Here is a 22,448-nt window from a genome sequence, read left to right as displayed (position 1 = left end):
AGTAGAGAAGCTAGGGAGATGGCTCAGTGGTTAAGAGAACAGACTGTTCTTCCAGAGGACTCTGGTTCAATTCCCAGTCTCACATGGCCACTCACAACTATCTGTAACTCCAAGATCTGACACCCTCAAACAGAGGGCAAAATGCCAATGTGAACAAAATAAGAACAAGTAAATTATTTTTTAAAGAGTGGTGGAAAGTTAATTTTGCCATAAAGTATTGCTCTATGTGCTCTCAGTCTCCCAAGAAAGAAAAAGGAAATATCTGTAGACAACGAACAGCATCTCTCACTAGTTAGGACTGCTGATCCTTGGGAAGAAAATAGATATGAAAATATATAATGCAACCTCAACATAAAGTCTTACACTTGGTTAATAAACAGTTCATCAGAACTCACTGGTGCTGTGTTCAGTGAGCTGACCTGCTATCAGATCTTCTGTCTAAATCTTAGATCTACCCAGTGGCACTTATAGTGGTGTATTTTTCCTCCATTTCCTCCCAGGGAAAGTGGTGTGTGGCGAGGTGGTGGTGGTGGTTGTTGCTTGTCTTATTTGTAAGTTAAGGTTATAAGGAAGGCTTTAAGAATCAATGAAACTCTTCAGTGGACATCAAACATCAGTGCAGCATTAATGAGAACTTGGGTTTAATCTAGCATTTTCAGGTTAAGAGTGCTCGATGCTCAGTGATGAGAACCTCAGTTCATATTTCTACCCCCATGTAACATTGTAATGTGCATCATACATGTATACACACACACACACACACAGAGAGAGAGAGAGAGACAGGAGAGAGAGTAATCTTCAAAAAAAAAAAAAAAAAAAAAAAAAAAGACTACAAAGCCAACAATGCCAAGTCTCTGCCCTCTAGCCAGTGAGTTAGGATTAAAAATAAATGTGACATATTGCCATAAAAGACAAAATAAGCTTTTCAAAACTCTTCACAAACTTATCTAGATATGATCAAGTTCATACTAGTCCTTGTGGAAATAGTTACTGGAAAAACCCAAAAGAGTCCACTTCCAGGGGAGAAAATTGGTGGGATATAAAATAACCTTCTGGAAGGATGGGAAGGCAGAAAGAAGGCAGTTGGGAACTTGAGATTAACTTCAAAACTGCACTGAGCCACCCCCCCAACATACTACATATCAGATACTGTCCTTATTTAGGAGACTGGGGTAGAGCTGAGAATGTAGGCAGAGTTCTTGCCCCTTTAGAACCTACTAAAAAAAGAACAAAATAAATATGCAAGCTTTTTTTTTTTTTTTTTTACTAGACTCATTTGCCATTCTACTTTAGATGTGTTTAGTAGGGCACCTATCAATGGGACACCTGTCAACTCATCTTCCTTCTTCTCTCCCCTGGACTATCTCCACTCACAGTGGGGAGAATCCTGCCAGATGGCCTACTGTCTTCCTCCCTTGGGGGAATGTTTATGAATCATCGGAATTGTCATGTAAAAGATTTGAGAAGACTAGATTGGCTTTTAGGGGAAATGTATTTTAGCAGGACACCAAATCATGGCCAATGGTTTGACTGCCAGAAGCCATTTTGACCAGGGGAAGAAGGGCCTTCCTTAGTCATCACAATGCTAGGCAGATGTCCCTAGAGTATGGATTCAGCAATGATGTATGTTTCATAAAATTAACATGCATTTTTTTCTTCAATTAGTCAACTAAGCTAATCATCTCAAGGTATTTCTCAAAAAAAATGTGAATATTTAAAAAGGTTACTAGAATAATAAAATAGGAATAAACCTCTTTAAAAGAGCTTCTGACTGTATTCCCTTACAGTTTTCTTTTCTTTCTTTCTTTTTCTTTTTTCTTTTTTTTTTTTGAAAGAAAAGCAATTTTATTAAAAAGAAAAAACAACAAAAGGAAACTGGGACCAGAGTGCAGAGTTAGTCCATCCGGGCCTTCAGTGTCCTGGTGGTGATCTTGTCCTTTTCAATGATGTGGACAGTGACGCCCATGCGGGATACAGCATCGCTGTCCACAGCATTCAGCATGGCTTGGGAAATGGTTTCAAACAGGTGTTCTGGATCCATGTTGGGCTCCCAGAGCGACTCACACATCCCATACATTTGTTTGGAGCAGGTTAATCTCTTTTCTTTCCATTCTTTCTTTGAGGATTATGGGATACATTGTGTTTTATTCTAGTTTTCAACTGAAAAAAATTATTCCTTAATTTTCTCATAGAACAACCTATAGGATTCTTGCAGATTCCTATAACTTTTCACAGCCTGTACTCTTTCATTTGTGAAATGTGGATCGTTGTACCTGCTGTATTAGATTGGCATGGGGATCTGGTGACTGAGTGCTTATCAAAAGCTGAGCGCAGGTGAAGGGCTCTATAATCGCTAGTGAGTATGAGATAAGTACTATTTTAAATGTTGAGAAGTAGTGGAAAATAGAAGCCCTTGCTCTCATGGAAGACACTCCTCTAGAAGAGTTCACAGGCTTCATAGGTCAGGACTAAGGAATGTCATCCGAAAAACTACAGCAGCTGAGGAGGGAGACCCGTATGCAAGTAAGTCAAGGCCTGGGTGGATCCCAGGTGGAGGAGAGCAGTAAGTAGGCAGTGGGGGATCTAGAGGAAGACTGAAAGAGAGGCAGAAGTCACTCCCTGGTAAGGGACCAAGCCTAAGCCTTGAATTTTGCTTCATTCATTCATTCATTCATTCATTCATTCATTCATTCATTCATTTGCCAAGACTACACTGGAGTCTTCTGCATGTCTGGCTCCTTCCTTTGCTTATTAACCGCCCCTTCCTCCCTCACCCCTCTGTCCCCAGTGATGGTATAAAATGCAGACACTTCGGTGTGTCTCCTGGGAATTGCTAGCATGGCTGAAGAGGTAAATTCTAAAGGGACTGTCCAGGAATGAACACCAACCACACTGCATTGGTCCCTGTGCCAGCTAGTGCTGGTCCCTGTGCCAGCATGAAGAGGAGGTTACCCGGGAACTGCAAGGCTTCTGCTTCTAGACTCTCCACAGTCACCTCTGCGAACCAGCACAGTGACTGTTGCCAGGGCCCTTGGGCCTCTATATCTCAGTAACAGGTTGATCCAGTACCTGGACCAGTAAAACCCTGGGTCAGTTTGCTCTCCAGCTAGGCTGTAGGAAAGCAGGTGTTCTGAATTCTAAGGTACCTCAGACCAAGTTTGGGTTCAAGTAGGTTTTCTGCTAGAAACAAAGGATTCTAATTATTTGACACAGCACAATCTATGATAGCAGCCTCATCAGTAATCTGTGATGCTCGTAATAGCTTCCAAGAAAACACCCAGTGGTCTGAATTATGTGTTAAAATTAGTATCTGCATTAGGCATATACAGATGGAGTTTTTCTTAGCCTGAAAATTGTTCACTCCTGTCATCATCCATGCCCACCCCCACAGTGAGCCAGGGCTCTTGTTATATACCTAGGTTTAGAAAGAACTGGAGTAGGAGGGACCTTCTAGTCATAATCTAATCAGTGAAAGTGGATGACACTTGGGACAACTGGAGATGGTAAGGGAGCAGGGATATCTAGAAAAGGGGGAAAAAGGCATATGACCCTTTTTACACAGTGGCTCTCTGCCCTCTACTGTTTCTACCCTGTAAGTTGTCCACATCAACAACCCCTACTATTTCAAAGCAATGAAACAGAGGTAGAGAGAGAAGAAAGGTCTCCTGGAAGGAAGGGAGAGTGCTCAAGACCTCCTACCCTGCTAACAGTACATGTTGTTGGTAAGCCCTGGTAAGGAGAAATGTATAGTGTGCACCATAACCCTCATGAAGCTACTTGAGTCCCTACAAAGGTGCAAATGCATGACACACTGTAGCATGCATGAAGGAGGGTAAGGCAAGAGGGAGTCAAATACAAGTCCAGTTTGAGCTTCCCAGCGAAGACCCTAATCTCAAAAACAAACCCTCCTGCAGATGATGGATGGGTCACTGTCCTGCTGTGTGCCAGAGCTCAGCCATATGCATTCTATCACTTCCCAGCTGTGGAATCCTTCTTTGTCTACGATGGCTGTCTCTTAATACCTACTAGCAACTTAGTTTCAAGACTCTGCTCAGCAAACCTCCTCTTTTGAGGCCCTAAATTAGCTGAGAGTCCATTCCCCCTCCCACCAGGAAAAGCCTAGGACCACAGTTCCCTTGGGTCCTGATGCTTGATGGGATGTCTAGTATGCAAGCTTCCCACCCTGCTGGATTTGCAGGTGGGGGAGGTCTCTTGAGAGAGGGTTTTCAACCCAAACACTAGCCTTGGGGCAGGTCTTGTAAGGATCACGGATGGTAGAACTGAGATTTGAACGGATCCCCATGAATCCTCTAACCTTGTGTCACTGTGACTAATGCCCCCCCCACTAACTTATAGTTCAGTGCATGTCTCTTGGCTTGTTATTTCTGGGCCTTTGGTGAAGTAAAATTGTCATGGCAGAAATATGAAGCCAAGCTCTTGTCCTCACAGCAGCCAGGAGGGAGAAAGGGTAGGATGGAGGGAGGTACAGAAAGAAGGAAAGGGAGAGACTAGATACCCTTTCAGAGCCTGGCTCCTCCAGGGACCCACTTCCTCCAAATGGGCCCACCTGCTAAGGATTCTACCTCTCTAACAATGCCCCTTTGATGCAATCAGAGCCATGTTAGCTAATCGTCTTCCCAGGGCTGCATACCTCAGCTCACTCTCCCACTGAAGTTGTCATCTTTAGCACCTGAGCTTTGGGGATTATTTCAGATCCAAATCTTAACCATGGCTTTGGTCACCATGATGTTTATAACATTTTAACACACATACTATCCACCCTTCTGCCCAAAAGAATACGTGAGGAATTTGATCAGTTAGTAGGGCAAAGAATTTCAGGAAGGTTTCTGGTCTCAATAGCCCAATAATCTCACTCTTAGGCTGGATTTGAACAGGTTCAGCTGTTAGAATAAAGGTTCAATCCAGGAGGAGCTACTTTGCTCCGTGATAACACGTGCCTAGCAGCACAGATCCCAGCAGCCCAGTGTCTGCAGACAGCTCCATCAGTAGGTGTCTGTCCAAGTCACCTGGATAAGGCTCAGGACTGATGGGTTAAACCTGTGAGAACTCTCAGTTGCATTTCCTGATGATGTCCATGGCTCATGCTTCCCAAATGTTGCCTTCAACAAACTTCAGAGCTGGGACTTTTGAGTTTCCTTGACTGATTTTTTACTTTGTTTGAAAATGTCTTTCTACACACAGGCTAATGGGGTGAGGGGTACCAGCACAAATAAGAAGTCATGCTGGCAGGTGTCTTAATGGCCCCACAGTTATAGAGCCAGGAGCTCATTCTCATATCTTTAAAAATGTCCAGGCCCTTGTGGGCTTGTTATTGTTTGCACAGTTCTATTAATAGACTTCCTCCCTGGTCCCTGAAATGTATAGTACATCATGGCATGTTTTATGAAAACACTAAGAGACTCTATTTTGGAAATTTCTCTTTTCTTCCAGACTTGACATTGCATGTTTGATCAGAGGTAATAATAATTTACACATGGGGGGGGGTACGAGCTACTTGTTTTAGTTTCTCAAAGTGGGCAATGTCAGTCTGGAGAAAGGTCCATTTGTGAAGTTAAAATCCTTTGAAACACAAAACACATTCGATTCCTGAAAATGGCTCCAAAAGTCTGTTTGCTTTGCCTCTTCAAAGTGCTCAAATGCAAGCTGAAAAGTGTTTCAAAGGAAACGCCACAGCTGTCTGTCATCCCTGGGCTTGATGAACACAGGCAGGGACCCACAACTCTTGGCTCAGCCCTGAACACCACTGACAGCCCATGCAGGACATCCCAATTTCCAAAGCATTAGTTAACTTCATTGCTATTTTCAAAGTGTAATTTCTAGCCATAGCTATAACTTTAATTACCACAAAAGAGTCTACAAATAAAAGCAAATCTGTCTTCTATACCAGCTGCCTATCCATACCTCCGATTTCCCATCCTTGCTCTGGCTGTATTCTTGTAATAATACCCCAGGGCCCACAGTGAACATAAGCATTGAGTGGCTGGTAGCCTATGCTACATGCTTTCTTCATGACACACTATATCTCAGAGATGGCTCATATTAACACACGCAATTCTACTGAACTTTTAAAGACTTGACAAGCCCCCATTTGAGTGCATAGGCTGTTTCAATGTTTCTGCTGCATAAGCAGTGCTTCAAGGAAGCACCATCTCAGGGAGGACCTTAGGGAGTGCTACCTGAGCACAGAAGAATGTTTCTAACACAGTAAAAGGGAGCCTCTAATGGGTCAAGTATGGCGGTTAGAGCACACTTTTGTTTGGTCCTGGTAGCTACCACACCAACATTTTAAGATATGTGCTGCCGAAGCAATATAGTTCACCCTCCTACTTTAAACCCCAGAAGCTTGCAGTAGTTCTTGTAGTCAGGAGGTTCCATTCTCAGATTTTTACTGGAAAGGGTAACCTTGGCATAGTCTTTATTTCTCTCATTTTGTTTCCTGACTGTCATGCGGGGGGGGGGGGGTGAGAAAAAAAAAGAAAAAAGAAAAAAAAATCAGAATGTTTTTACCAGTTACCCAGGACCTTTTTTTATGTGCTGTTAGGCATATTTCCAATAAAAAAATAAATTGTGGGTTATTTTAACATTTTAAAAATTCAAATCTCAATGAAATATTCTTGCCCAAAACACTGAAGCTGAATCCAGACAAGCCTCTAAATCTTGGATTACTAAATACAGAAAATATAAGGCAGAGGGGAATAAATTAAGCTACACCACGAAGAATCAGCCAAATCAGAAGATGGGTGCTCTCCAAGACAAGCTGCCTAGCATTTTCCAATAAATCACACTCTCACACGAAGACTGCAGTCTCTGTTACAATAAAAGAAATTTAAAAGCAGCAACAACCCAACACAAAGCTGAATTTTGATTTTGATATAAAGTGTCTGTAAATACCACCTCTCTGAGACACAGGATTTCAATACGACCAGAGAGTGACCAAGTAGTTTTGTCAAATAAGAGAATGATCTGGTAGATATGGTTTGTGTTTAAGCCTTAAACAGAGATGCAGTGTTTATCAGTGAATGATGTGATTGATGTTTGGGATTTAGAATATTCAAAAAAAAAATCTGCGCCTAGTAAATTATTGAAACTAGGGTGGGTATATAGGGTTTAGTATTTTGTTCTTTTCATTTGGGATCTTGCATTAATTCTCTAGGGCTGTCCTTGCAGAGGAGCATAAGCCATGTATATTAAGCAGAAGAAAGAAACTAACCTTGGCGACCTTGCACCACGCTGGCGCCACTGGTTTCTTGCTGAGCTCCTCTGGTTTCAGGATGCCCAATTCTCCATCTCCACATTTTCCTGAGAATGCCTGGGCCCCAATCTCCTTTATAAACAGACCCGTCATATGGATTAGAGGTCACCCCAACAACTTCATTCAACCTTAATTGCCTTCTTAAACCCTATGTCTAAATACACTCACCTTCTGAGGTTTGGAGGATTAAGACTTCAATATGAACTTTGCAGGGAAGGCGCAGTTCAGCCATGACAGTACTCATGAACGTTTCCATACTGAAGCAGTCTCGAGTAAGAGATGATAGCTCGTGGAGGACACAGTTGCTTATGGACAGCTCATCTAATAACGCAGCAAGCAACGTCAGGTGAGCCAGATCTGCTATCCACAACTGATTCCGCAAGCCACTGACCCCAACCGGAAAAGGTTGATTTATTTGTTTCAGTTATTTGATAAGCCCAACAACCTGAAACTCTAAGGACCCACTTCGGAAGGATTATGTATTTTATGATGTGAAAAGATCACTCCAACCTTGGAAAATGTTTACATTCCAGGAAAGGAGAGAGCTAAGTTGTTCCTTGGAAAATGAGTTTGCAGGGGGATGGGCTGCTGATTAAAGCAGATGGGCGCTGGTGTTTCGCTCCGGTTTTCCTTAAATTTGAATAGATTTCTTTAGCCACCCCACCTGACCTTGATTTCCCCACCTATTCTTCCCCCACCCACTCTCCCCCACCCACCATTAGTATGAATTTTACACTGAAAAAAAAAAAAAAGCTACTCCCTGGAGCTAGCATTTAGGGAGTATAGAAAGACTGTTTTCTTGGGATGCCCATAATTTCCTGATGTTTGTTTGAGGAAAAATTATTTTCACAATAATTTGTTAAGAGCCACAATCCAGTCAGGTGTGGTGGTGCAGATGCCTTTAATTCTACACTTGGGAGGCAGAGGTAGGCAGAGCTCTATGAACACAAGGCCAGTAAGACTACATAGTAAGACCCAGGTTCAAGCCCAACCACCCAACCAAAGACATGATTCAGTACTCCTATGAGGGAAACCATGGAATGTCTTCTTACATAAATATTTTAAGTTCTGGCAAAAGGGGAAAATACATAAAATCAGAATATAGAAGTATTCAGAGGAAGTTTCTGTGACACATATACAGAGTTAATTTTCTTAATATACAGCAGATGATTATAAATCAGCAACACTGGTATTTATGATCTAATTTGTCGATGAAGGAAGAGTGAGTACAGGTGATTGGCAGACAGTGAAATCCTATACATCCACGTGAACCAATTCCAAGAGCCAGTACGAAGCTCTGGTGACAGCAATGCTTGCCACAGTTGCAATGAGATACTGTATCTCCCTCGTCCAGAAAACACCGAGGAAAGGGTTTGAAGAAGGAGGAGGTGTTATATGGGTGTGGGGACCCAGGTCTATAGTCCCAGAACTCCAGAGAAGACAGGAGAACATCACAAGTTCTATCCCACCCTACACACATAAAAACACAAAATGACAACAACAAAAAAGGAAGAGCTGTTGGGGACAGTACGAATGGGTATGCCCCTTACAGAGCACAAAATATCAGTATCTATGAAATGCAAAAGGGCACATTCTGTGCCCCTCAGGGGTCCTACTGCTACTACCCTAGAGAGAAATCTGTATGGGTGCAAAAGGACGAATGTCTGCGGAAACTTATGCAAACAGTATTGTTAGGGTCTGGTTGGAGATAAATCACGCCATGTCTGTATAATGGAATAATGTTGTGTCTTTAATGAAAATGAAACAGCTTTGTGTTTTCTGACATGACTGATATGGTAAATAAGGGGGGAAGTTAAGATTTCTTGTGTAACAGAAACCCCTGTGTGCAGAAAATCAGTTGTGCTTGTCAGTCCCATGTGGAAGGACATGGGCTGGCCTGCTGGCACTGGGTGTCTAGGAATGAGGTTGGTGAGGGAGAGTCAGGCAGGGGAAGCTTTGGCTCAGTGCTATTCTATACCCTGATACATTCAGACAAGTGCCCGTAGACTTTCACAGTCTATAATCTCAAGGGGAGCATTATACAATTTTTATAAGACCATGGGAAAATGTTCAAAATGCTAATGGAAGACAAAACTAAATTTGAAAAGTAGTAAAAATTCATACAGCAAAGAAAGGAACAGCACACACCCAGGTATGACAGTTTGTGATACCGTGGTGATGCACTCCCAGGAATTTCTTTTTCTATTACATAAAATCTCTGCAACATTCTTACATGGCTTTTTACCATCCTAATACAGTTAGAGTCGGACATGATGGTGCCTAACTAAAATCCTAGCACTCGATTGTCTGAAGCAGAAGGGTCACAAGCGCCCAGCCAGCCTGGATATACTGGAAGAACCTATTATACGAAAAACAAATTTAAAGCAAAATAAAAGAATCATATAAATCTTCTTACTTGACTTCACAATAAACTTAAAATGTCCACCTGTTCGTCTTGCAGTGGGTCAGTGATGAGAAAATTGGACTGAGATGAATTTCACAGCTAACTCAGAACCCTCAGCCCTGGATCTATGATGATCCCAAAGCCAGAGGACATTTGCAAAGGCATACATCCTGGCTGTGCAGCTCGGAAACATCCCAACCGGACACAGAGAGTCAGCTCTTCCCTGTGACAGCTCTGAAAAACACCTGATTTCTCCTTGCTTCAAACCTCTGCTTGTACCTAATGGTTTTTCAGGGGAGCCCCATAAGGTACACAACCCAGATCTGCCACAGACCGCACCAGGCCTTGCTTGACACATGCTATTTGAAGTGTTCTGCTTTGGCCATCAACTCTCCTTTGTAAAAGAAAAAAAGGAGAGGGGATGTTTTAGGACCTGGAAATTCTTGAGGTTGAGATGAATGGCCTGGTAGATAGGGAGTCAGAAGGGCATGAAGATGGAAGGGGATCTAGAGTTCCACAGCCTTAGATGGGGAAAGGCTGGGATGTTGCTCTGAGGGCGGTGGGACCATGCTCTCTTTACTGTGGAAGGGGGTCTAGAGTTCCACAGCCATAGATGGGGAAAGGCTGGGATGTTGCTCTGAGGGCGGTGGGACCATGCTCTCTTTACTGTGGAAGGGGGTCTAGAGTTCCACAGCCTTAGATGGGGAAAGGCTGGGATGTTGCTCTGAGGGCAGTGGGACCATGCTCTCTTTACTGATTACTTATTCTCCAGGCTTATAGGAACTCTTTCACTTCTCTGAATTGTTTAACACTTTTCTAGCCTGTGACCCAAACATGCTATTTGCTATGTGCTGAAAGCTCTTTTTTTTTTCTTTCTTTCTTCTTCTGTTAGTTGGCCAGTGCCAAGGCATCCTTCATTTCTCAGCTAAAACACCACTTGAAATGACAGTGCCCATGCTTAAGTGTAGCCACGGTCATGTCCTATCAAATACCCTTAAATCTCCTGCTTTAAGGAGCACTTGCTATGGCGGACATAAGTTGGTGGCATACGTGCTACTCCTCCACTCTCAGCACTTGGTAGAACCTAGATATTTTCAAAGGATTATTAAAATTAAAACTAGGCAAGCTTAGCATTTCCTTGATCAATGTTGACAAAGGCCATGGAAACTTTAAAGCTGAAAGAGATGGAATCCACATATGCCAGGCCACTTGATTTACTGATGAGGGATGGAAACTGGGGAGATGTCACATATCCAGTTTCACTGTGCTGCACCCAAAGGACCTGCTCTGGACCTAGAGATGGACTCACACTTCTTTCTCAGAGAACACTAAGGCTTGAACAGGGTCCTGAGGGAAATGAATTCCTTGAGAGGAACTTTTTCTGGCTGCTAATCACTGACTAGGAGAGAGAGAGAGAGAGAAAAAAAAAAAAAAAAAACGTAGGCAGCATTCGTATTTCACTGATGGATTTAGTTACAGAGATTAAAGTGTCAGCTTGGTATCGGTCCAGCACAACTCTGGTTTGACAGTAGTTCCAGAGAGAAGGTAAAGACATCCAGATCTGGCTCTTTTGACATGTTGGGTAGCAGTCCCGTGGGCCTTTCTCTCAAAACTTTGGTTCACTTTTTCACAGTGGGGTCTGTGGCTCCAGGGAGGCCCACAACTAGAAAGAATAACAGGGGTATGCAGTTCAGGCTTGAGACCTGTTGGCACCAAAGTGTGGGAAAAGTTCTCATAGGGCCTGCTCACAGTCAGCCTAGTCCAGACTAAGGTTATTAATCTTTCACATCCCAAAACACTCAAGGCACACAGATTTGAAAAGGGAAAATAAAGTGAGATGGGAGGAGTTGATGTGGTAGAGTAGAAAGGACAGCAAAGGCTGGACCTGGCAAATTGACCTCAGGTTTGTCAACTGAAACTAAGCAGGCCATACCAAGTGATGCCCCTCTGCCTACCAAAGGCCTGAGAAGTGGAGTCCTGTGGTCAGTCGGCAACTTTGATAGATCTGAACTCATCTGGACAGTATGGGTAATGCTTATGGTCCCAAGATTCCAGTCTTGACTTCCCATGATCTTAGCTGAATGCTCTGACTCTTGGTTCTTTCATCTGTGAACTGAGCCACCCAGCACTGCAATGTAGAGAGTAAGAGATGTTTGAAGCTGAGCGGAGAAGTGGATAAATTGTTTGCAGCACAAACATGGGGACCAGCATTAGGATTTCCAGCAGACATAGGAAAGCATGGGGCCAGTCTCTGAGAAGATGGGGGTGGAGAAAGCTGGCTAGCTAGACTGAGTCAGAGAGCTCTGGGTTGGCCAAGAGACCACCTCAGTAAGTAAAGTGAAGAGAGATGGACGAAGATGCTTGACGTCAACTTATAGCCACATACACCTGCATACACACATGCATGAACACAAATATGTACGCACCATACACACACACACACACACACACACACACACACACACACACACACACCCTAACCTTTAACAGTCTGTAGATGCAAATGGGGTTAAATTAATGACAATAATTCATATCCCCCTGGCACTGGTACTCGCTGGCTTTGCACAGAATTCCCTCAGAGTTAGGAAACAATGGCTCATGAGAAAACAGAACTATACATAAAAGGGAAATTGTATTTTGTTGCATCTAAACTGTTTTTTCCTCAGTTAACTTATAGCAAGGTAGACTACTTAAACACCTGCCAAAATGTACTCTTAGCTTCTCTGTAGACAAAGGGTCATGGTTTGTGTTTAGATTGTGTTCTTAGCCAGGCTCTTGGAAGAATGCATGATCTCAAATATTCCACAAAGCCCTAGACATCAGTGGGCACATGGCATGAACTCCAGGAATAATCACACTTTTGATGGAAAAAAAATAAAAAGAGAAAGAAAGAAACAAACAAACAAAGAATCCTCAAATTTCCCTTTCCTTTGGCCTAGTGGGGTTTTCTGGACTCTATTTCATGGCAAGATTTGAGACTTTTTGGTTCCTTTGGTCCAGTTTTGTTTTCTCTGCACCAAATACTTAATAAATGACATGGAATCATTTATAAATCTCACAGGCGCACCCCAAACTGTTCTCACACGGTGTCCTCCATCCCCAAGAACAAATGGGCCATGTTGAATTTAAAATTTTCACCAGTAACAGAAAACACCCTGTGGTATGCTTCTTCCAATCTCTCTTGGCTTCCAAAATACATCTGATGGAAAGGTACCAATGAGAAGATGGAGAAGGGAGCTGAGAGTGTCCTCCACCCCTCGTCCAAAGCATTATATTCAATTTCTGTTTCAAATCAAGGAAAGCTTCCAAATGGACTCCTTCTAGCCTTCTGACCCTCTAGTGCCTACTCCTTTCCAAGTATCCCTGGGAGACAGACCTGTTTGGGTGCATTAATGAAATCACTAATGTCTACCTATATACACCCTAACACTTTTGCTCCTAAAATGACATTTATATTATGCTCTTCCTCCTGTATCTTACATGAGGGAGTTTTTACATGACACTAAAAAATACTGGATAGCAATCTTTATTAGCCCCATGGTACCTCAGGCCATCAATACTCTTCCAGGCCTGATGAGGTCATGCAATAGCTCTTAATCAGAGTGAAAGAGAGCAAGAAATACCTTTATTAAAAAATCAATTAAAAACCAGTTGCCCCAGGTTAAAAAAAAATAAAATAAAAAGCATAATCGAGTCTGAGAGGAGGGCTAATCAGGAAATGAAGTGTAGCAGGTATTTGGGTTGGGGGGAAGGCCAGAGACCACCCGGCACCTCTGTGCATGGCAGTTGCCTTTGGGTCTTGAGATCAAAACCTTCCTTCCAGCACAGCATACAAATTCAACCTCTTCCAATTCTCATGTATGTGTTCTGCATAATTTTTCTAAGGTGACATTATTCTTGGTTGTCAACTTAACTATATGTGGAATTAACTAAAAGCCAAGTGCCCGGGTACAGCTGTGAAGGATTTTTCCTGACCCAATCATTTGAGGTGGGAAGATCCATCACAAATCTGGATCTTTTGAGATCCACCTTAAGTCTGGGCCACATCTTCAGGTGCCAACCCTCAGAAAGGACATGGAAGAAGCATCAGGGAGAGATTTTTAAGAACTGCCCATGGGAGTATCTAGTTTTCAACACAACAAGGCTCAAGCAGGAAGCCTGCGTGGCTAACTTTAGATCTCTGCTCCAGGAATGACTTAGATAATGGCTTCAAGTGTGGATGTTAGGGTCCCCTTCCCAGAGTCTTTTCAAGTCATGCGGCAAAGAGCACAGAGATCTGCACTTTATGTAATTGCAGGTAGGCCCTGTGTGAACATGGGGTCTGAGGACTACTTGGAGAAGCGACACTCTGGAATGGGGCTGCCTTCTGAGGCCAGGAGGTTCACCAGGTAGCCAGAGATGCTGAGATCTCCTGTGTATTCATCCCCCACGCACCCCAAGCAAAATCTATCATTTTCCTCTCCCCAGAGGGTCCCTTGAAGCTCATTGCAGCCCTGCATCACACCCACCCAGACAATGACAGATCTGACCTCACTGCTGTAGGTTGGCTTTGACTGTTCTAGAACTTCATACAAAGGGTTGGATACCTGGATTGTCTTGATTCTTTTTCATGATGCCCGATCTTTAAGTGCCATGATATGACTGACACACTGCAGTTAGCTCAGTGCTAAGCCACAGAGAACCAATGCCTGCTGCAATCAGTGTTGATCCTGGTACCATCCTTTCATCCCCCAAAGGCTTTTTCAATGCTGTTTATTGTTTTTTTTATATAGTTTAAAAGTAATGGGAATTAAGTATGATAGCAATATAGTCTCAAAAGGCTTCCCTGCGACTGATTAAAAGGTCAAAAGGCTCAGCTGTTTCACAGGTCCCAAAAGTATCAGGGTCAAGAATAGCAAAGAGCCTGATTTTAAAATGGCTGTTGTATGGTCACCAATTGCCAGAGTTCTGAGACTTAGGAGTGGCAATTTTATCATGGGCTCTTTGCCCATGAATATCCCTGCTTACTACATACTGCTTCAGGGAATTCATTTTGTAATGAAACAAGATTCCTTCATAGTTTAAAGGGGGCATTGACGTGTGCACAGCCCTGTTTACATTTCAACCTATTATTAGAAAGCTGAGCATGGGTCCACCTTCGTTTCCTTTCATTCCTCCCCTTTCATACTTACAGGATTTAGAATACAGTCATTTAGAAAAACAGGCAAACTATGATGGGACACAAACATTGGTCATGTTCAGTTTGGATTCAGATGAGAGTACCTACCTGTTCATATGTGTGTTCAAGTGGAGGCCACAGGTTGACAATGTGTATCTATAGTGCCCGCATACAATCTATTCCACTAATCAGGCTAAGGCCTAGAGATTTAGTTAAAAGACGAGGCAGAGGGCCATTCATGCAACAGGAATGCTGGAATGCCGAATGCCATTTATTGAGGTGAAGGTACGGGCTTATATACTGACTCACAGTACAGTGGAAAACAATCAAGGGTTAAGCGTGCAAGTTCTCGGGCTTAGTTCCCCCCCAACAGGTGTGTGGTAGCAAATCAAGAAGAGTACTGAGAACTACTCTGGTGCAAGATGTTCCAGCCAACAGCTTCAGGCTTGCTCAAGGTGCCTCGGGGGTCCATGCAGTGTCCTACATGATCTCCTTGGATCATGCCCTCATAGAGCAGGGTCTCTCACTTTTGTAGATTTGGTTAGTTTATCTAGCCAGCTTGCCTCAGGGAGCCAATCTCTGTCTTCCAAGTGTTGGGATTATAGGCAACTTGCCATGCCCACTCAATTGGAGTTCTTTATTTGGGAATTACATAGCAGAGAAACTAGTGTTAAATTTATTTTATTATTTATGTACTTATTTTTGTCAAGAAGGCGCCAACCTACCGTCCCTCCAGAGCAGACTTCAAGTCTTTCCAGGAAAATTAAATTTGGGCCTAAAAACAATATTGCCTTAAACTGTATTTAGTAAGGTAAATTCCCGTGGTAGAAGCCCAATGTTAGATATTTGTCTTTGCTTGGAAAAAATAACATTCACATCCAATAGTTTGTTTTTGGAAGAAAACAAAGTTAGCAGGAAGCAAACAAGAAAAGCAGAAGTGTTGGTGAGAGGGACTCCTGGGCTGATGGTGGCAAGAAAGTGCCTCATGGGAAAGGCATGATACGACATTCCACATGAACAACATGTCAACCAGTGATGGAGCAGAGTCAGAGGGAAGAGTCAGACCCCTCCTGTGAACCCATGACCGACCACTCTCTAGCCCTGGAAGTCCTGTTCACTTTCGTTAACTAATTCTAATCTTTCTTTTGTTCAATAACTTCAGCACCAGTCTTGCAAAGGGTGCTGTGCAAACTTCCAGCTTATTCTAGTCCTGTCTTTTTTCAAACTTTCTGTTCATTATTATTGTGTTGGTATGTGGGAGGGCACTTATAGGGTATGCTGTGGGGTCAGCAGACAGTCCCAACAAATGAGATCTCCCCCTTCATCCTAGGCTCCAGGATCAAACTTAGATTACCAAGCTGATGCAGCAAGAGCCTTTATCAGTAGAGCCATCTTGTCACCTCAACTATTTATGGTACTTAAAAAATATTATTATTAAAATTTTTGTTTAGGTTTACTTTATTTTATATGTATAGTGCTATGTCTGTGTACCATGTTCATGCCATGTACATCAGAAGAATGAATTAGATCTCCTGGAACTGGAGTTAGAAATGATTGTGAGCCTCCATGTGGTTGCTGAGAATTGAAGCTGGGTCCTCTGAAAGAATAGCCAGTGATCTTAACGACTGAACCATCTCTCCAGACCTCATTACTTTAAGTGTGTGTGTGTGTGTGTGTGTGTGTGTGTGTGTGTGTGTGCACCACAGGTGTTGGGTATCTGTAGAGACCAAAAGAAGACATTGGAGCTCCTGGAGTTGAGTTACAAGTAGTTGAGTGTTGCTTGATGGGGGTATTGGCAACTAAACTCATGTCCTTTGCAAGATCAGTAAGTGCTCTGAACTGATGGGCCTTTTCTCCAGCCCCTCTGGCATGATCTTAAACACAAAACAAAACAAAAAGGAATCTTCTTTTCACATGGAATGATATTCATGCTAATTTCTGAAGATTTTGTTTTGGCTACCTGCATGGGATTATTACTTCTTCAAATAGATGAACTTGGTCTTTGATTTGTGTCTAGTTCTACCATGGCCTTTACCAATGTAGGCATGCATTTTAATATGTATAGTTTCCCTGTAGACCCGGAGAGCCTGGCTTCATTGTCAGGGTTAGCCCAAGATCCAGAAACTACTCAAAAACAATCATGAAGGGATAAATGAACAAGAATAGAGTGTTGTTGTTTCCCCCTCCCTAATTTAACCTCAAAAATTTTTCTGAAATAAACACTTAATAGAAGGCAATTCAAAAAGATCACTTGGCAAGTAGAGTCCTTTGCAAATCCTAATTAGGTCTAGGCTGAGTCTCCAGAATGTAGGTGTTTAATAAGCTCCCAAGTGATCATAGGGCAAACTCTGCTATAAATGGCTGTAGGAAACAAATTGGAAAATAAGAAAGGATATTTCATCTGGAGACTTTTTGTAGGTACAATAACCATTGGCATCTGACATTTAAAAAGGTAAGTTGGGTTGGTCACTGAAAAGACATTCTATTTGGATCTGGTCACCTCTTTTTAGGAGCATATGTTCATTAAGTGAGTTTTTGTTGTCATTATTATCATTATTTAATGCTGCAGGATAGCAGAGCGGCATGACACACACCTTCTGAAGTCGCTGGACTAGAGCAGTCCAATTGCTCTCACCTCCATTTCTCTGTCTCAATTCTTGATGTAAATGAAGGGTATTCAGAGGCCGTCTGTGAAGGAAATTTACTGCTTATTTACTTTCACAAACCTTGTGGGTCCTGTGAAATCTTCTTAAATGGGTATCAGATCTAGGAACAAAACTGGAAAATTGAATGGGAAATGCCATTAGTCAAAGAAAGACATAAATGGTCATCTTTTCAGAAAATGTCAGCCCAGTGTGGCCGGACATAAGCCTAGGTTGATGTGGGTAAACACATATTTTAAAGAAAAGCATCAGGCATGCCCCAATTATTGTATACATGTCCATCTTAGAGCAGGACAAATGGTTGGTAACTCTAATTGGCTCCTTGGACAAATTCAAAGTTATGTGGGCCTGGTGAAATTGTTATAGCAACATTTAGTTGGAGCTTCTTGATAAAGCATTACTTGAGATCCTCAATTTCAATTTCAGTTTCCAAAGGAAAAGTCACGATGCGCCATATGTAAGTTGATAAAGTCACAGTGATATACAACGGTGCCTCTTACAATGAATGCTGCCAATGTGAGTCAGGCACCCCTTTCTCCTTCCCAGCCTCAAATGCAGCAGACTTCCATGTAAAATTGCTTATTTGCATTGTAGTGTACTTGAATATGTTGTGTACGTGTATTCTGTTAGCATCATCTCTGCCAGATATTAGAAGGATAGGGTGAAATGAACCATAGTACCTGACCAAGAAGGGTTTATAATCAGACAGAAGAGTTGCCTAAAATAAATAACATTGCAAGGGTAGAATGTGCTAAGTCCTCAATCGTGAGATAGACAGAGCTTCTCAAACTTTAATGTGCCCGAGAATCTGGGGATCTTGTTACCCAGCAGCTTCTGACTTGGTAGGTCTGAGGCAGGGCTTAATAGTCTCCATTCCTAACAGCTCCCAAGTAATGCCTACCTGAGAGTAGTCTTTTTGAGTATTGAGCATTAGCCATCCACATGGAGTCTATGCTTTGGAGTCCAGGAAAGCGGGCAGATACAATCTGTGGGGTTTCAGACAGGTAAATGGCATTTAAAGCTACGAGACTGAAGTCACCAAGAGAGAATTGAGGAGTGAGAAAACCACAGAGGTGAATGTCAGGCCTGCAGCTTATGCAAGTGAATTTGACTGACCCTACATGTTCCCCTGAAAGTAGTGAAACAAGGGATGAAAGCTCGCAGTGCTTTTACAAAGATGCTCAGATACGGCTTCACAGAATTCAAACTGGAGGAAATTATTACTGTTCTTGATGGTCTTGGGAAAATCTAATTCATATAGTGCATGACAAAAAAAAAAAAAATCAGTCCCATGAAGCCATGTCACCTGGTACTTACACAAATACAGTCGTGTAAAATGTGCTAGACTAATACGCTACCCAGGGGTTCTGATAGTTCCCCAGAACATGTAAGAAAGCACCTTGAAGTGATTTCTCAATGTTGCAAATGCATTATCCCTGTAACAGAGAGCAGGCTATAAAAACAACACATCTCTGTTTGATAATTGCTTTATTTCGGATTAAGACTGGCAATTTTCTTGTCAGAGACAGGCATGAAGTAGAAAGGCAGCATGGAAATGTGCACAGCATGGACCGTTTCTGTAACTTGCCAACCCAGTTACACTTATTTTCTTTTGCATTAACAGGGCAAATTCAATATTGGTACTGAGATCTCCTATTGTCTTTTTCCCCCCAGTAAAAAACCTCTAGGGGGTTAGACCATTATTAACCCTGTTAGGTGTAGACTTGTAATTCCCTTCTAAACTGAACTGAGTCTGTTACAAGAGTTCTTGGGGAAAGTGGCTGAAGGAGTGGGGAAAAGCTGGTAATGGATGGCCAGGATTTCTAAGCCCATTTATCCTAGTCATTAACACAAATGTGCAAATCCTCAGGATTGCACAGGCTTTCTGTAACCAGCCAGTCACCATGTGCTAATGCATCTTTTAAATGTTAGCATATGTGTGCCGATCCAACCTTCCCCGGGGCAGCCAGGGTGGGATCCATACTGAGAGAGCATGATCACTGTTACTAACTCCCTTCACTCACAGAAGAGCACATTCACAACCCATTCACAGCCTCCTTTCTGCCTCCTTTAACTAGTTATTCATTTTTAACTTTTTGCAGTCTTGGGATGCACCAGGATATATAGAAAATTTTTACATATAAAAATTTATTTGGCCAAAATTTATTCGGTACATGCATGGGCGTGTCTATGCAGTCACATGTATGTAACATACACTCAGAGAAAGAAAACAACCGATGCAAAAACAATGACATGTTAATATTTACCAACACTAGTGACTATCCTGGTGTTCATTATATTCTTGGTTTTCCATGCTTTTTAGTTCATTTTTGCAGCATTTGGGGGTTCAAATCCAGGGCCTTGTGCATGGGAGACAAGTGCCTACCATGGAGTCAAATTCTTGCTTCTTTCTTTTTTATATTTTACCTTTTTCCCCTAAGTGACAATAGATTTAAAGTGCTGCAAAGAACTCAAGGCTAACAGCCTTTGGGGGCCCACAACAATCTTCTGAAACTGATCTCCAATTTGCTAGTGTTTTCCTATAAGCAGCTTTCAGGTGCTTGGTCCAGAACTAACTTCAGCTCCCACGGGGCCCTTAGAATCTCACGTGCGATTTCTGTCAGCATCCCTGATTTCGTCCTAAGGGTGCCACAGCGCTTCCTTTCTGGTTTCCATTTTGTGTCAGAGCCCACAGAGAGCTGGTTTGACATGGAGGTGGGGGTGGATGACGGCATTTCTTTACTTCTGTTCCATTTAATTATATCTAACACAGACATAAAGAAGTTTTAAATGTGCTTTCAACACCCTCTTCTCAAATACCGTGTTCCAAGTTTTGGTTCAAACTTGGGCGTCATGAGACGGTTATCAACACCTGACAGGAAAGAGTATAATGAATGGATTTCCCCCGCGCGCCTGCTTGACAAGACTGCCTATATCTTTTCTTGTGAAAGCACAGTACGGATCATTTCTGTCTACTCTTTGTGCATATCATTCTTGTAATTGACCTTGGTGTTACAGTAATCGCTGGCATTTATGAGAAAATCAGCCCCGTCTAGGGACATTGGAAGGAATAACAATGAAACGAGAAGTGACGACAACCACCCCACCTTTGGTCAGCTTCAGACCCGCGGCCACAAGACGCATCTGTGTTTGGGAAATGCGTGCGAAGCACACACACTTGACCTGTGGGTTGTTTTCTTTATTAGTTTTAAAGAGAAAAGATGATTAATCGGCTACATTAGGAAAACAACTCCTCCCCTCCCCCCCACCGCAGGAATTTAAAGGTGTTAGGAATGGCACCTAGATAAACAGACGTTTGTCTTTGTAACGGAGCCTTCATCATTTTAGCAAGCATTATTTTAGAGTTATTATATTTGCACATGAGTTTTAATTTCTTATAATGATTTTACTGCATCAAATGAGCAGAAACTATTTAATGAGTGATAAGCCTAACGCATAGGCATAAAAATTAATTGTGCTGTGTGGAATGCCAGAAAATAAGTCGGAGAGCTTTGTAGGCCATCTTTTAATTTAATACTTACAGCTTTACTTAACTGTCACCCTTTACTGAAAGAGCTGTATTTATGTGTGTTCTTCAGATAAAGCAAGCATATTTGAGAATCTAGCAGCCAAAATAATCAGCTGCTAATCAACATGTCCATTGTAACACTTTGGACATTTTAAAATAGACACATATGACCTATTTGAATATACAAGCAAGTGCACCCCTACAAAGAAAAGACAAACATTTCTGTGCAAATGAATAGTGTTTTAGCGAACAAGCACTCAGACTGAGAGCTGATGTTTTATGACTTGACTCTTAGCCTCCATAAAACACACTCACAGGGCAGCATTTTCTTTGGGGATAAGTCATAACTTTGCCATGGAGAGCTATTAGGGGACCATTTGCTGACACGAGACTGAACCTACAATTCCCAAAGAGAAATGTTATTTCAAAAGGAAGGCTGACATAGGGGATTTTTGGGAAAATCCCCCCCCAGGGGATCTGACCAGGGTACCAGGCATGTAATACAATTTCCCACATTAGAACAAAGAACAGGTTGGTTCCAAATTGCACTACAGCATGAGTGTATCACTTCTCTATTCAAGGCAGCTATGGGTTTGCATTTAGGGAAAACCAGTTGGATGGGTATGCAGCTTGATCTTCAGGCTCTGTTGGCTTGCACAAGAGTATATTTCCTAATCTTAGTGTGGGTGTGGGCTCCAGAAGCCCCCTAGATAATACAGGCAATTACCAGACCCTATCACTGAAGACACCATATGATTTGATTATAGGACATAGATTAAGCTGAAACAGTTGGAAGCATCCTTTCTGTGGCTAGCCCTCAGAGTTCTAGAAGGTGATATTTAGACTGCTTGGGGGTGGGTAAGTCATCAACAGTGTTACTCAGCTATTGGCCCAACATGTAACACAGCTAACCATCCCAGACAAGGTATATCCATACTGATGTAGTAGCGGCATGGCTGTTATATGGACAACAGTTGCTTTCTGGTTGGATATGACTTCCTCTACACAGGAAAAAAAAAATGTGTGCCTGGTCCTGTAAACCTGGTTGAAATGGCTGGAAGGGCCACAGGCCCTAGTGGGAGAGCTACTACTTTTGTTTTGATAAGTGGACATAGTATAAAACTACCCTCCTGAATACTTATGCTCATGCTATAGGTCAGTGTTGCTGTCAGCTTTGGTCAGAGAAGATTCTCTTTGCAGTGGGTGGCAGTTACTGTTGAGATTTATAACTAGCCAAAGAACTGAGAATAAGTGACTGGTGACTGTCCTACCCTAGATGAAACCTTTGTATCACACACACACACACACACACACACACACACACACACACGAGTGCATGCATGCACGAGCACACACATGCAAGCGCTCCACTTGCTCTGGCATTGTAGAGAGAACATTGTAGAAGAGGAGGCACAAAGAGT

This window comes from Phodopus roborovskii, unplaced genomic scaffold, assembly GCF_943737965.1.
Source record: "Phodopus roborovskii unplaced genomic scaffold, PHOROB, whole genome shotgun sequence".
Classification (NCBI taxonomy): domain Eukaryota; kingdom Metazoa; phylum Chordata; class Mammalia; order Rodentia; family Cricetidae; genus Phodopus; species Phodopus roborovskii.
The sequence above is the reverse complement of the archived record's forward strand: the minus strand, read 5'-3'. Positions refer to the sequence as shown.